Below are 15415 nucleotides of genomic sequence, written 5' to 3'. Positions count from 1 at the left end.
ATAGGAGATAAATGAAATAAAGACTGAAAGGTCAATAGGAAAGATCAAGAAAACTAAGAGCAGTTTTTATTTTTTGAAAAGGTAAAATAGCAAACCTTTAGCTAAACTAACCAGGAAAAAAAGAGAGAGGATTCAAATAAATAAAATTATAAATGATAGATATCACACAAAGGATTGTAAGAGACTACTATAAATAATTATATGCCAACAAACTGGACAATCTAGAAGGAATGGATAAATTCCTAGATATATACAACATATCAAAGCAGAATCTTGAAGAAAGAGAAAATGAGAATAGACCAATTGCTAGTATGGAGGTTGAATCAGTAATCAAAAACCTTCCAACAAAGAAAAGTCTCAGACCAGATGGTTTCACTGGTAAATTCTTCCAAACATTTTGGGAAGGATTTGCATTAAATATGGATCTGTATTAATTCTTCTAAAAAATAGAAGAGGTGGGAAGACACCCACATGTATATTATGAGAATGGCATTACCATGATACCAAAACCAGACAAGGAAACAAGAAAAGAAAACTACAGGCCAATACTTCTAGATGCACGTAGACACAAAACTCCTCAACAAGATATCAGCAAACGAAATTCAACAGTACATCAAAGGATCATACACCATGATCAAATGGAATTTATTCCAGGGAGGCAGGGATGGATCAACATCTGCAAATTAATCAATGTGATACACCACATTAACAAAATGAAGGATAAAGTCATATAATCATCTCAATATATGTAGAAAAAGCATTTGACAAACTTCAACACCCATTCATGATTAAAAAAAAAACTCTCAACAAACTGTGTGTAGAGGGAACCTACCTAACACAAAAAAAGGCCGTACATGACAAGGCCATAGCTAAAATATTCAACAGTGTAATGCTAAAAGTTTTTCCTCTAAGGTCAGGAACAAGACAAGGATGCCTACTCTTGTAATCTTTACTCAGCATAGTACTGGAAGTCCCAGACAGAATAATTGGGGGGGGGGGGGGGGGAGAAAGAAAAGGCATCCAAATTCAAAAGGAAGAAGTAAAATCATCTCTATCTGCAGATGACATGAAATTATATATAGGAGGCCCTAAGGTCTCCTAAAAACTCTACCAAAAAGCTGTTAGAAATAATAAACAAATTCAGTAAAGTCGCAGGATAAAAATCAATATAAAAAAATCAGTTGTGGCATGGGGGAGAGGCTTCCTGGATGATTTAACCTGGGAGTGCCGCTCGTATGAGGCGCAGTTGGGCGCCGGTGTGCGTGTGGGCCCTTGCTCACCTGCCAGCCTCCAACTGCCCAGTGGCCATGATAGCCGTCTGGCTGACAGAGTCTTGGTGCTCCGGCCGGGTGTCAGTCCTGTGCCTCTGAGGTGGGAGAGCCGAGTTCAGGACATTGGACCACCAGAAACCTCCCAGCTCCATGTAATATTTAACAGCGAAAGCTCTCCTAGAGATCTCCATCTCAACGCTAAGACCCAGCTCCACTCAACAACCAGTAAGCTACAGCACTGGACACCCTATTCCAAACAACTAATAAGACAGGAACACAACCCTACCCATTAGCAGAGAGCCTGCCTAAAATCACAATAAGGTCACAGACACCCCGAAACGCACTGCCAGAAGTGGTCCTGCCCACCAGAAAGACAAGATCCAGCCTAATCCTCCAGAACACGGGCACCAGTCCCTTCCACCAGGAAGCCTAACAACACACTGAGCCAACCTTAGCCACTGGGGGCAGACACCAAAAACAAGGGGAACTACGAACCTGCAGCCTGCAAAAAGGAGACCCCAAATACAGTAAGTTAAGCAAAGTGAGAAGACTGAGAAACACACAGCAGATGAAGGAGCAAGGTAAAAACCCACCAGACCAAACAAATGAAGAGGAAATAGGTAGATTACCTGAAAAAGAATTCAGAGTAATGATAATAAAGATGATCCAAAATCTTGGAAATAGAATGGGGAAAATACAAGAAACATTTAACAAGGACCTAGAAGAACTAAAGAGCAAACAATGATGAACAACACAATAAATGAAATTTTAAATTCTCCAGAAGGAATCAATAGCAGAATAACTGAGGCAGAAGAACGGATAAGTGACCTGGAAGATAAAATAGTGGAAATAACTATTGCAGAGCAGAATAAAGAAAAAAGAATGAAAAGAATTGAGGACAGCCTCAGAGACCTCTGGGACAACATGAAACATACCAACATTTGAATGCTAGGGGTCCCAGAAGAACAATAGAAAAAGAAAGGGACTGAGAAAATATTTGAAGAGATTAGAGCTGAAAATTTCCCTAATATGCGAAAGGAAATAGTTAATCAAATCCAGGAAGCACAGAACATCCCATATGGGATAAATCCAAGGAGAAACACGGCAAGACACACATTAATCAAACAATCAAAAATTAACTACAAAGAAAAAATATAAAAAGCAGCAAGGGAAAAACAACAAATAACATACAAAGGAATCCCCATAAGGTTAACAGCTGATCTTTCAGCAGAAACTCTGCAAGCCTGAAGAGAGTGGCAGGACATATTTAAAGAGATGAAAGGGAAAAACCTACAACCAAGATTACTCTACCCAGCAAGGATCTCATTCAGATTCAACAGAGAAATTAAAACCTCTACAGACAAGCAAAAGCTAAGAGAATTCAGCACCACGCAACCAGTTCTACAACAAATGCTAAAGGAACTTCTCTACGCAGGAAACACAAGAGAAGGAAAAGACAACAATTACAAACCCAAAACATTAAGAAAATGGTAATAGGAACATACATATCAATAATTACCTTAAATGTAAATGGATTAAATGCTCCAACCAAAAGACATAGACTGGCTGAATGGATACAAAAACAAGACACGTATATATGTTGTCTACAAGAGACCCACTTCAGACCTAGGGACACATACAGACTGATAGTGAGGGGATGGAAAAAGATATTCCATGCAAATGGAAATCCAAAGAAAGCTGGAGTAGCAGTTCTCATATCAGACAAATAGACTTTAAAATAAAGACTATTATAAGAGACAAAGAAGGACACTACATAATGATCAAGGGATTGATCCAAGAAGAAGATATACAATTGTAAATATTTATGCACCCAACGTAGGAGCACCTCAATACATAAGGCAAATGCTAACAGCCATAAAAGGGGAAACTAAAAGTAACACAGTCATAGTAGGGGACTTTAACACCCCACTTTCACCAGTGGACAGATCATCCAAAATGAAAACAAATAAGGAAACACAAGCTTTAAATGACACATTCAACAAGATGGACTTAATTGATATTTATAGGACATTCCATCCAAAAACAACAGAATACATTTTCTTCTCAAGTGCTCATGGAACATTCTCCAGAATAGACCATATCTTCAGTCACAAATCAAGCCTTGGTAAATTTAAGAGAATTGAAATCATATCAAGTATATTTTCCAACCCAAATGCTATGAGACTAGAAATCAATTACAGGAAAAACTCTGTAAAAAATACAAATACATAGAGACTAAACAATACACTACTTAATAACCAAGACATCACTGAAGAAATCAAAGAGGGAATCAAAAAATACCTAGATACAAATGACAATGAAAACACAACAACCCAAAACCTATGGGATGCAGCAAAAGCAGTTCTAAGAGTGAAATTTATAGCAATAAAATCCTACCTCAAGAAACAGGAAACATCTCAAATAAACAACCTAACCTTACACCTAAAGCAATTAGAGAAAGAAGAACAAAAATCTCCAAAGTTAGCAGAAGGAAAGAAATCATAAAGATCAGATCAGAAATAAATGCAAAAGAAATGAAGGAAACAATAGCAAAGATCAATAAAACTAAAAGCTGGTTCTTTGACAAGATAAACAAAATTGATAAACCATTAGCCTATCTCATCAAGAAAAGGGAGAAGACTCAAATCAATAGAATTAGAAATGGAAAAGGATAAGTGACAACTGACACTGCAGAAATACAAAGGATCATGAGAGATTACTACCAGCAACTCTATGCCAATAAAACGGACAACCTGGAACAAATGGACACATTCTTAGAAAAACACAACCTTCCAAACCAGGAAGAAACAGAAAATACAAACAGACCAATCACAAGCAGTGAAATTGGGACTGTAATTAAAAATCTTCCAAAAAACAAAAGCCCAGGACCAGATGGCTTCACAGGCGAATTCTATCAAACATTTAGAGAAGAGCTAACACCTATCCTTCTCAAACTCTTCCAAAATGTAGCAGAGGGAGGAACACTCCCAAACTCATTCTACGAGGCCACCATCACCCTGATACCAAAACCAAAGATGTCACAAAGAAAGAACACTACAGGCCAATATCACTGATGAACATAGAGGGAAAAATCCTCAACAAAATACTAGCAAACAGAATCCAACAGCACATTAAAAGGATCATACACCATGATCAAGTGGGGTTTATCCCAGGAATGCAAGGATTCTTCAATATACACAAATCAATCAATGTGATACACCAAATTAACAAATTGAAGGATAAAAACCATATGATCATCTCAATAGATGCAGAAAATGCTTTTGACAATATTCAACACCATTTATGATAAAAACCCTCCAGAATGTAGGCATAGAGGCAACTTACCTCAACATAATAAAGGCCATACACGACAAACCCACAGCCAACATCGTTCTCAGTGGTGAAAAACTGAAACCATTTCCACTAAGATCAGGCACAGGATAAGGTTGTCCACTCTCACCACTATTATTCAACATAGTTTTGGAAGTTTTAGCCACAGCAATCAGAGAAGAAAAAGAAATAAAAGGAATCCAAATTGGAAAAGAAGTAAAGCTGTCACTGTTTGCAGATGACATGATACTATACATAGAAAATTCTCAAGATGCTACCAGAAAACTACTAGAGTTAATCAATGAATTTGGTAAAGTAGCAGGATGCAAAATTAATGCATAGAAATCTATTGCATTCCTATACACTAGTGATGAAAAATTTGAAACAAAACACTCCCATTTACCATTGCAACAAAAAGAATAAAATACCTAGGGCTAAACCTACCTAAGGAGACAAAAGATCTGTATGCAGAAAACTATAAGACACTGATGAAAGAAATCAAAGATGATACAAACAGATGGAGAGATCTACTATGTTCTTGGGTTGAAAGAATCAACATTGTGGAAATGACTATACTACCCAAAGTAATCTACAGGTTCAATGCAATCCCTATCAAACTACCAACAGCATTTTTCACAGAACTATACAAAAAATTTCACAATTTGTATCAAAACACAAAAGACCCTGAATAGCTAAAGCAATCTTGAGAAAGAAAAATGGAGCTGGAGGAATCAGGTTCCCGGACTTCAGACTATACTACAAAGCTACAGTAATCAAGACAATATGGTACTGGCACAAAAACAGAGATATAGATCAATGAAACAGGATAGAAAGCCCAGAGATAAACCCACACATACAGTCACCTTATTTTTGATAAAGGAGGCCAGAATATACAATGGAGAAAAGACAGCCTCTTCAATTATTTGTGCTGGGAAAACTGGACAGCTACATGTAAAAGAATGAAATTAGAACACTCACTAACACCATACACAAAAATAAACTCAAAATGGATTAACGATCTAAATGCAAGGCCAGACACTATCAAACTCTTAGAGGAAAACATAGGAAGAACACTCTATGACATAAATCACAGCAAGATCCTTTTGACCCACCTCCTAGAGAAATGGAAATAAAAACAAAAATAAACAAATGGGACCTAATGAAACTTAAAACTTTTACACAGCAAAGGAAATCATAAACGAGATGAAAAGGCAACCCTCAGAATGGGAGAAAATATTTGCAAATGAAACAACTGACAAAGGATTAATCTTCAGAATTTACAAGCAGCTCAACATCAAAAAAACAAACAACTCAATCCAGAAACGGGCAGAAGACTTAAATACACATCTCTCCAAAGAACATATAGAGATTGCCAACAAATGCATGAAAGAATGCTCAACATCACTAATCATTAGAGAAATGCAAATCCAAACTGCAATGAGGTATCACCTCACACCAGTCAGAATGGCTATCGTGAAAAAATCTAGAAACAATAAATGCTGGAGAGGGTGTGGAGAAAAGGGAGCCCTCTTGCACTGTTGGTGGGAATGTAAATTGATATGGCCACTATGGAGAACAGTATGGAGGTTCCTTAAAAACCTAAAAATAGAACTACCATATGACCCAGCAATCCCACTACTGGGCATATACCCTGAGAAAACCATAATTCAAAAAGAGTCATGTACCACAGTTTTCACTGCAGCTCTATTTATAATATCCAGGATATGGAAGCAACGTAAGCATCCATAGACAGAGGAATGTATAAAGGAGATGTGGCACATATATACAATGGAATATTACTCAGCCATAAAAAGAAATGAAACTGAGTTATTTGTAGTGAGGTGGATGGACCTAGAGTCTGTCCTACAGAGTGAAGTAAGTCAGAAAGAGGAAAACAAATACCGTATGCTAACACATATACATGGAATCTAAAAAAAAAATGGTTATGAAGAACCTAGAGGCAGGACAGGAATAAAGACACAGATGTAGAGAATGGACTTGAGGACACAGGGAGGGGGAAGTGTAAGCTGGGACGAAGTGAGAGAGTGGCATGGACTAATATATACCACCAAATGTAAAATAGATAGCTAGTGGGAAGCAGCTGCATAGCACAGGGAGATCAGGTCAGTGCTTTGTGACCATCTAGAGAGGTGGTATAGGGAGGGTGAGACAGAGATGCAAGAGGCAGGAGATATGGGGATATATGTATATGTATAGCTGATTCACTTTGTTATAAAGCAGAAACTAACATACCGTTGTAAAGCAGTTATACTCCAATAAAGATGTTTAAAAAAAATCAGTTGTATTTCTGTACACTAACAACAAACTATCAGAAAGAGAATTAAGAAAACAATCCCTTTAAAATAGCAAAAAGAATAAAATAGGATTAAATTTAACCAAAAAGGTTACAGATCTGTACACTGAAATCTATGACACTGATGAAAGAAATTCAAGAAGACACAAATAAATAGATATTCCCTGCTCATGGATTAGAAGAATGAGTATTGTAAAAGTGTCCACACTACCCAAAGCTATCTATAGATTCAATGCAACCCCTATCAATGTTCAAATGGCATTTATCACAGAAATAGAAAAATCAACCCCAAAATTTGAATGAAACCACAGAAGATCCCAAATAGCCAAAGCAATCTTGAGAAAGAAGAACAAAGCTGGAGACATTATGTTTCCTGATTTCAAACTATACTGCAAAGCAATAGTAATCACAAGAAATACGCTATTGGTGTAAAAACAGACACATAGATCAATGGAACAGAATAAAGAGCCAAGAAATAAACCCATGCATATTTGGTTAATTAATTTATCATAAAGTAGTGAAGAACATACAATGGGGAAAGGATGGTCTCTTCAATAAATGGTGTTGAGAAAACTGGACAGGTACATACAGAAGAAAAGAAAAAGAAAAGAAATTGAACTCTATCTTACACCACTCACAAACATCAACTCAAAATGAATTAAAGATGTGAATGTAAGCCCTGAAACCATAAAACTCCTAGAATAAAACACAATCGGTAACCTCCTTGACAATGCCCTTGGCAATGATTTTTGTGGATTTTATTATAAAAGCAAAAATAAACAAGTGGGACTACATCAGTCTAAAAAGCTTCTGCAAAGCAAATGAAACCATCATCAAAATGAAAAGGCTACCTATGGAATGGGAGAAAATATTTGTACATCATAAGTCTGATAAGGGGTTAATATCCAAAATATTAAAGAACTTGTACAACTCAATAGCAACAAACCAAGAATCTGATTAAAAAGTTGACAGAGGAACTGAATAGTCGTTTTTCCAAAGAAGATACACATGGCCAACAGATATATGAAAAGGTGTTCAACATCACTAATCATCAGGGAAATGCAAATCAAAATTACAATAAGATATCACTGTTAGAATGGCTGTCATCACAAAGACAAGAGGTAGCAAGTGTTGGCAAGGATGTGGAGAAAGGGGAACTCTTGTGCACTGTTGGTGGGAATACACGTGGGTGTAGCCACTATGGAAAACAGTGTGGGAGACCTCAAAAAAATTTAAAAAAGAACCACCCTATGGTCCAGCCATCCCACTTCTGAGTATATATGCAAAGGAAATGAAAACAAGATATCAAAAAGATATTTACACTCCCATGTTTACTGAAGCGTTATTCACAAGAGCCAAGTTATGGAGACAACCTAAATGTTCATCAATGGATGACTGGATAAAGATAATGCAGTGTACATATACAGTGGAATGTTATTCAGCCTTGAGAAAGACATCCTGCTATTGGTAATAGTGTGGATGGACCTTGAGGGCTTTATGCTAAGTGAAATAAGTCAGACAGGAAAGATAAATACTATGTGATGTTACTTCTGTGTGGAATCTAAAAAAGCCAAATTCACAGAAACAGAGACAAGAATAGTGGTTACTAGCGGCTGGTTGGTGAGGGGAATGGGGAGATGTTGATCACAGAGTATAAACCTTCAGCTATAAGATGAATAGGTTCTGGGGATCTGATGTACAGCATGGTGGTTATAGTTAACAATACTGTTTTATATTCTTGAGAGTTGGTAAGAGAGTAAATCTTAAATGTTTTCACTTCAAAAAAGGCACAAGATAACTATGTGACATGATGGAGGCATTAGCTAATGCTGTGATGGTCAACATTTTACAATATATATGTGGCTCAAGTTAACACCTTGTATACATTAAACTTACAAGGTGTTATATGTCAATTATATCTCAATAAAGCTGGGGGGAAGAGATAGATGTGTTTTTTATATGCATTTTTATTCTGACTTTTTGAATGAGGAGATTGTTCTTCTAGAGAGTCTGCTTTTCCATCGTTCCGTACCACTTAAGGGCTGTGTGTGGCAACCAGCAGGAACAGAGGATACTAATATTGATGCCAGGGAAGTCAGTCTGGGAGCAAATGATCTGAGGAGTCCCAGAGGTTTGAAGGCAAGTCTTTGAAGAGCCCCTCTGTATGGCAAGCCTCAGATCTGACGTGGCTGGTTTGCTGCACCCCTGATTAGATGAGATTCCTGCAACCTAACTCTTCCTGGTGACTTTACCCTCAGACAAAAGCCTATTTTATCTCTGTGTGGCAATAAAGATAAAACCCAGTTTAGTTTGTTTTAAAAAAATCATAACACCACAATCCTCTCTATTTCCTCATACACAAAAATCAACACAGCCTTTCTAAATGATGCATCTCTGGGCCACTTGAGATAAAACTTTTCTCTTTCCATCCAATGCTCTGTTTTTTTTGTAATAATTAAATATTGCAGGAAGAAAATGAAATTTTCAGATGAGCCAGTGATATTCCTCTCTTATGACCCCTTTGAATTTCAGTGATCCAGCAGACTATCTTGGCTAGGAAGACTTTGTATTTTAATATTTAGAGAGCATCAAAATAGAAACCAATTTATTAAAAACAAGCCCAAGAATACAGCATCTGATACTACTATTAACTTGATAGAGAGGTATTAGTACAGATAGTGGGGTATTTTTAGCCAACTGTTCTTGGGGGAAAATTTTTACCAAAATTTCAAGGTAGATACATTAAAATTCAAAACCATACCTTCCTTTGCAGGTTAGGGAGAAGAAAGCATCTAAGACTAATATTCAAATATTTGTCTCTTTTAAAAGAGCTGTTCAAAATGAAGCCCAGAAAATGACTATAGCACTGTACCTTTGGGTGATTATCATGTAGGGGAATTATTGCTGGTTTAACATTGTCAAAATGACTTCTCCAAAACAATGAAGACTGCCCTCCACACCCTCAGCCTCTTCATCTTTCAGGTGGAAGGGATAGGCTTCCAAAGAGGAGATAAGGTTGAGGAGCTTTATTAGTATAGTAGGTAGAATGGATAACCCTCCCCCCTTATCCTAGGAGACTGTAGACTGGGTTCCTTTGATATGATCTGGGGCAATGTCAACTGAGAGGGAGGCACCAGGGGCCAACCAGGTGAGACTCTGCTAATCTCTAAGAAGCTTTAGGCCTGTTGATGTATTAAATGTCCCACTTCCAAAGCTGAAAGATAAATCAAGTCACTGTGTGACAAAAAATACTTACATATACCTGATGGAAAGTTACAAAACCAATTCTAACCCTCATGGTGTTCATTTTAACTGCTTGTTTCAATTCAGTTCAGTAGATGTTGGATAATTTTCTAGTACCCGTTTTCTTCTTTTGCTTGTTTTCTTTTCTGGGACTGCTGTATCTTCTGAGCCTTCCCCTAAGAATTAGGATGGGTCCTCTGAACCCTCTAGCTCGTCTCCCTCTGCAGGTTTCCCAGGTACCTATTGTCTCCTTTTGCTGCTCTCCATACGCAGATACTGTCCACTTTTCTCTTCTCATTCCTTGAGCTACAGCTACTGCCACAAAGTGGGGAGATCATTTTTCCCCCTTTCAGCCCTCACAGCTCTTTAGGTTTCCAAATTGCCACCTGAAGTTTCAGTTTTATAGTCTTGCTTATTAAGGAGAAAAAGAGTTCTCTAGAAATAAGTTCAAGGAGAATTAAAGGCTATAACCCAAAGCTGCATATTTTCACTATTGATTACAAGCCTAGTATGTCAGGCCAAAAACAGGCTAAAAAAATCCCTGTACCATTCCCAGCCTCAGGACGTGCTTTTACATAACTGCCTCACAGCCATTTCCTCTTTCTCTGATATCCTGAGGGGCCTGACTCTTTGTCACCAAATCTCCTTTTCTTGCTCCCTGGAAGTCAATGAGGTACTCACGCATGTAGGGCTCCAGATAACCTGCCATCATCACAGAATTGCTAAGTGGACATATTATACAACCACTGTGGCCTCCATCTCAGTTTCCAGAACTCTTCGGGAGTCATAAATATGATTACCTATAAATAGACAAACCAAGAACCAATGGAGCACTGTCTTCTCTGATTTCATATACATTGCCTTTTGTTTGAACCATAATCCTAATATTACATACGCTTCAAACCAAAATTGACAGTCACTTTTTATTCCTGTGATATGTTTTCTCAAATACAATCCCATATTTCTGATTCTCCTTTTCATCTTTTCACTGATTTTTCTTATTTCAGATTATGTGCAAACAACAGGGGGATTTTGTTAAACTCTAAAATTATCCCGATTTCCCAGACTTAAAATCTACAAGTAAAAATAACCAACAATCTGACGTAACTTTGATAATGTGTGATGTTAAACTAATTAAACAAGGACACTATTAGACTGAGGTGGCACAAAGAAGCAAACCAAAATCTTAGCCTGTAAATGCCTCAAGATTGCAAAATTGAAACCTAAGGACAACCAATCACAAACAACCAACTAGACTTTAAGCTACAGCCAATCCACAATTTCCTTCTACTTTTTCTCTTTAAAAATCTCTCCTCCTGTTGGTGGAGCTCTCCTAACCACTTCCTATTTGGTTATGCCTGACTCTAATCGATTTTTGCCCAAGTAAACTCTTAAAATTTTTAATATGGCCCAGTTTATCTTTTAAGAGTAAAAACCAAAGTTAAATAGCTTTTATTCCACCAAAACAGTATAATCAGGCCATTAAGTACTGGTCACCCAAACCTATAACTCTCCTCACCTCAAGCTCCTTAGAAAGACCTTGTTCATCCTCTTGTCATGCAGTCGATTTATTTTAATTAAAATAAGCAGTTATTTCTGAAAATAAAATAGAAACAAAGTTCGTGTGGAAATGCACATTGATATAAATACCATGTCATATCTATAGGATGTTTAAATACCATAAAAACATATTCCAAATGATTGTTCATTACTCACTGATTCTGAGGATGAAAGTAATTTGAAATTGAACAATTGAAAGTGAAAAAAAATCCAGTATTTTTAGTATTTAGCATAGTATTAGAACAGATAGAACTGTATATGTATTTTAAGTGTTGGCACTGGTCACGTTTCAAATTAAACAAGAATAGTTGGATGTAATTAAAGCAGACATCTGCCTTGAAGATAAAGGCTACAACTATTTAGCTGGCTAAAATGCTTCTGATTCTTGGTTCTGCCAGAGATATTCAGAATCCATAAAGAAGAACCTGGGATGTCAGGGATTCCAAAACTATTGCTGAAAGGAGGCTGAAAACACAATGTAAAGATCAGTGAGCTGTTTCTCTATTGACGCCTTTTTCTAGTAGCACTATTTCCAAGTTGGAAGCATCAGTTTTCTAAACCTCAGAAATATTTCATAAAAACTCCATTTGTTTTTCATCTAGAGCAACTATATAATTATCACTAGCACAGGATCATCTCATTTTTTAGCAAATTTTAAATGAAATCTAGTTGCATTGATATTTTTATGCCATGAATTTCTTTTTTATTTGTTATCCAGGTGTTTACTGATTTGCCAAATATTACAATTACCTTGAATATAGCAACATAATAATTTATATTTGTATTGACCTTACATTTTTTAATGTGCACAATCACTTGTATGGGCAAATAAGCATTATTACTCCCAATTTATAATTATAATTATAAATTATATTAAATTATAATTAATAATTAATAAGCTTCATTTCTTCAAGCAGTTTTAGCTTCACAGCAAATTTGAGCAGAAAGAACAGAGCAGAGAGTTTCCCTTTACCCCCTGTTCTCACACATGCACAACCTCCCCCATTATAAAAATTCCTTAGCAAAATGGTAGATTTATTACAATAAATGAACCTACATAGACACATCATTATCACCCAAAGTCTGCAGTTTTCACTAGGGCTCATTCATTCTTTGTGTTGTATACTCTATGGGTTTTGACAAATGTATAATGACATATATCCATCATTACAGTATCAAACAGTATTTTCACTGCTCTAAAAATCCTCTATGCACAGAGGATTTTTAGGACAGTGAAACTTCTGTACAATCCTACATACAGTGGAGGATACATATCATTATCCCTTTGTCCAAACTCATAGAATGTACAACACCAAGAGTGAACCCTAGTCTACTGTAGTCTCTGGGTGATTATGATGTGTCATTGTAGGTTCATCAGTGGTAACAAATGTACCACTCTGCTGGGGATGTTGATAATGCAGGAGGCTGTGCATGTGTGGGGGCAGGGAGTATATGGGAAATCTCTGTACCTTCCTGTTAATTTTTCTGTGATCCTAAAACGACTTTGAAAAATAGTTTTTTAAAAAATCCTCTATGCTTTGCCTATTCACCCCCACCCCACAACCCTTGGCAAATACTGAAATTTCTACTGTCTCCATAGCTTTGCCTTTTTCTAGAATGTTATATATTTGGAAACATACGGTATATAGCTTTTTCAGATTGACTTCTTTCACTTAGTAATATGCATTTATGTTTCCTCTGTGTCTTTTCATGGCTTCATATTTCATTCATTTTTGGTGCTAAATAATATTCCATTGTCTGGATATACCACAGTTTATCCATTCACCTACTAAAAAACATTGTGTTTGCTTGCAAGTTTTGGCACCCATGTGCAGGTTTTTGTGTGGACATATGTTTTCAACTCCTTTAGGTTGTTTGATTGCTAGATAATGGGGTAAGAGTATGTTTAGTTTTGTAAGAAACAGCCAAATTGTCTTCCAAAGTGGCTGTACCATTATGCATTCCCACCATCAATGAATGAGAGTGCCTATCTTTATATTTAAAGAGGGTTTCTTGTAGACAGCATATGGTTGGGTCTTGTTTTTTGATCCAGTCTGTCAGTTTCTACCTTTTAACTGGTAAATTTAGCCCATTGATGTTCAAAGTTATTATTGATATAGTGGATTAATATCTAACATATTTGTGCCTGTTTTCTATTTGCTGCCTTTGTTCTTTGTTCCTTTTTACTCTTTTTCTGTCTTTTGTGGTTTTAATTGAGCATTTTATATGATTCCATATTTTCTCCTTTCTTAGCATATCAGTTGTATTTCTTTTTTTACTTTTGTTAGTGATTGCCATAGATTTGCAATATATACCTACAGTCAATCCAAGTCTGCTTTCAAATAACAGTATATCAATTCACAGGTATTGCAAATACCTTATAATAACAAAATATTTGTAATTCTTCCCTCCCATCCCTTCTATAATTGCTGTCATTTATTTCACTTATACATAAAAGGACGTAATCTAAGATTTGTTGCTATTATTATTTTGAACAAACTGAAATCTGTTAAATCAATTAAGAATAAGAAATATGTTAAATCAAGTAAGAATAAGAAATATTTCATCTTCATTTATTAATTCTCTAATGTTCTTCCTTTTTTATGTAAATCCAAGTTTCTGACCTATATCATTTCCTTCTCTCTGAAGAATTTTTTTAAAATGTTTCTTGCAAGGCAGGTCTACTGGAAACAAATTCCCTTAATTTTTATGTATCTGAGAAAGTCTTTATTTCTCCTTCACTTTTAATGGACAGTTTTGCAGGGTACCAAATCCTAGGTTGGTAGGGTTCTTTTCTCTCAATACTTGAAATATTTCACTTCATTCTCCTCTTGCTTGTATTATTATTATTTTTTTTTTAGGAGAAGTAAGATGTAATTATTATCCATGCTCTTCTATAGGTAAGGTGGGTTTTTCCTCTGGCTTCTTTCATGATTTTTCTTTATCTTTAATTTTTTTTAAGTTTATTTATTTATTTATTTATTTATTTATTTTTGGCTGTGTTGGGTCTTCATTGCTGAGCATGGGCTTTCTCTAGTTGCCGCAAGCAGGGGCTACTCTTCATTGTGGTGTGCGGGCTTCTCATTGTGGTGGCTTCTCTTGTGGAGCATGGGCTCCAGGTGCATGGGCTTCAGTAGTCGTGGTGATATGCCTATGTGTAGGGTTTTTTCTTGGTGTTATCTGCTTAGTGTTCTCTGAGATTCCTGGATGTACATTTTGGTGCCTGGCATTAATTTGGGGGAAATTCTCAGTTATTATAGCTTCAAAGACTACTTCCGTTCCTTTCTCTCTTTAGCTTCTCCTTCTGGTATTCCCATTGCACATATGTTACAAATTTTGTGGTTATACCACAGTTCTTGGGCATGCTGTTCTATTGGGGATTTTGTGAGTATGTCTTTTTTCTCCTTGCTTTTCACTTTTGGAATTTTCTATTGTAATATTCTTGAGTGCAGAGATTCTTTCCTAGGCTGTTTCCTGTTTACTGATGAACTTATTAAAGGCATTCTTCATTTCTACTACAGTGTTTTTGATCTCTAGAATTTCTGTTTGATTCTTTATTAGAATTTCCATCTCTTTGCTTACATTATTCATCTGTTCTTGTACATTAGAGTTCTTAGCATACTAATCATACTTGTTAAAAACTCCGTCTGATAACTCTGGCATTCCTGCTGACTCTGGTTCTAATGCTTGTTCAGTC

Source organism: Delphinus delphis, chromosome 4 (assembly GCF_949987515.2).
Source record: "Delphinus delphis chromosome 4, mDelDel1.2, whole genome shotgun sequence".
Classification (NCBI taxonomy): domain Eukaryota; kingdom Metazoa; phylum Chordata; class Mammalia; order Artiodactyla; family Delphinidae; genus Delphinus; species Delphinus delphis.
Note: the sequence above shows the minus strand (reverse complement) of the source record.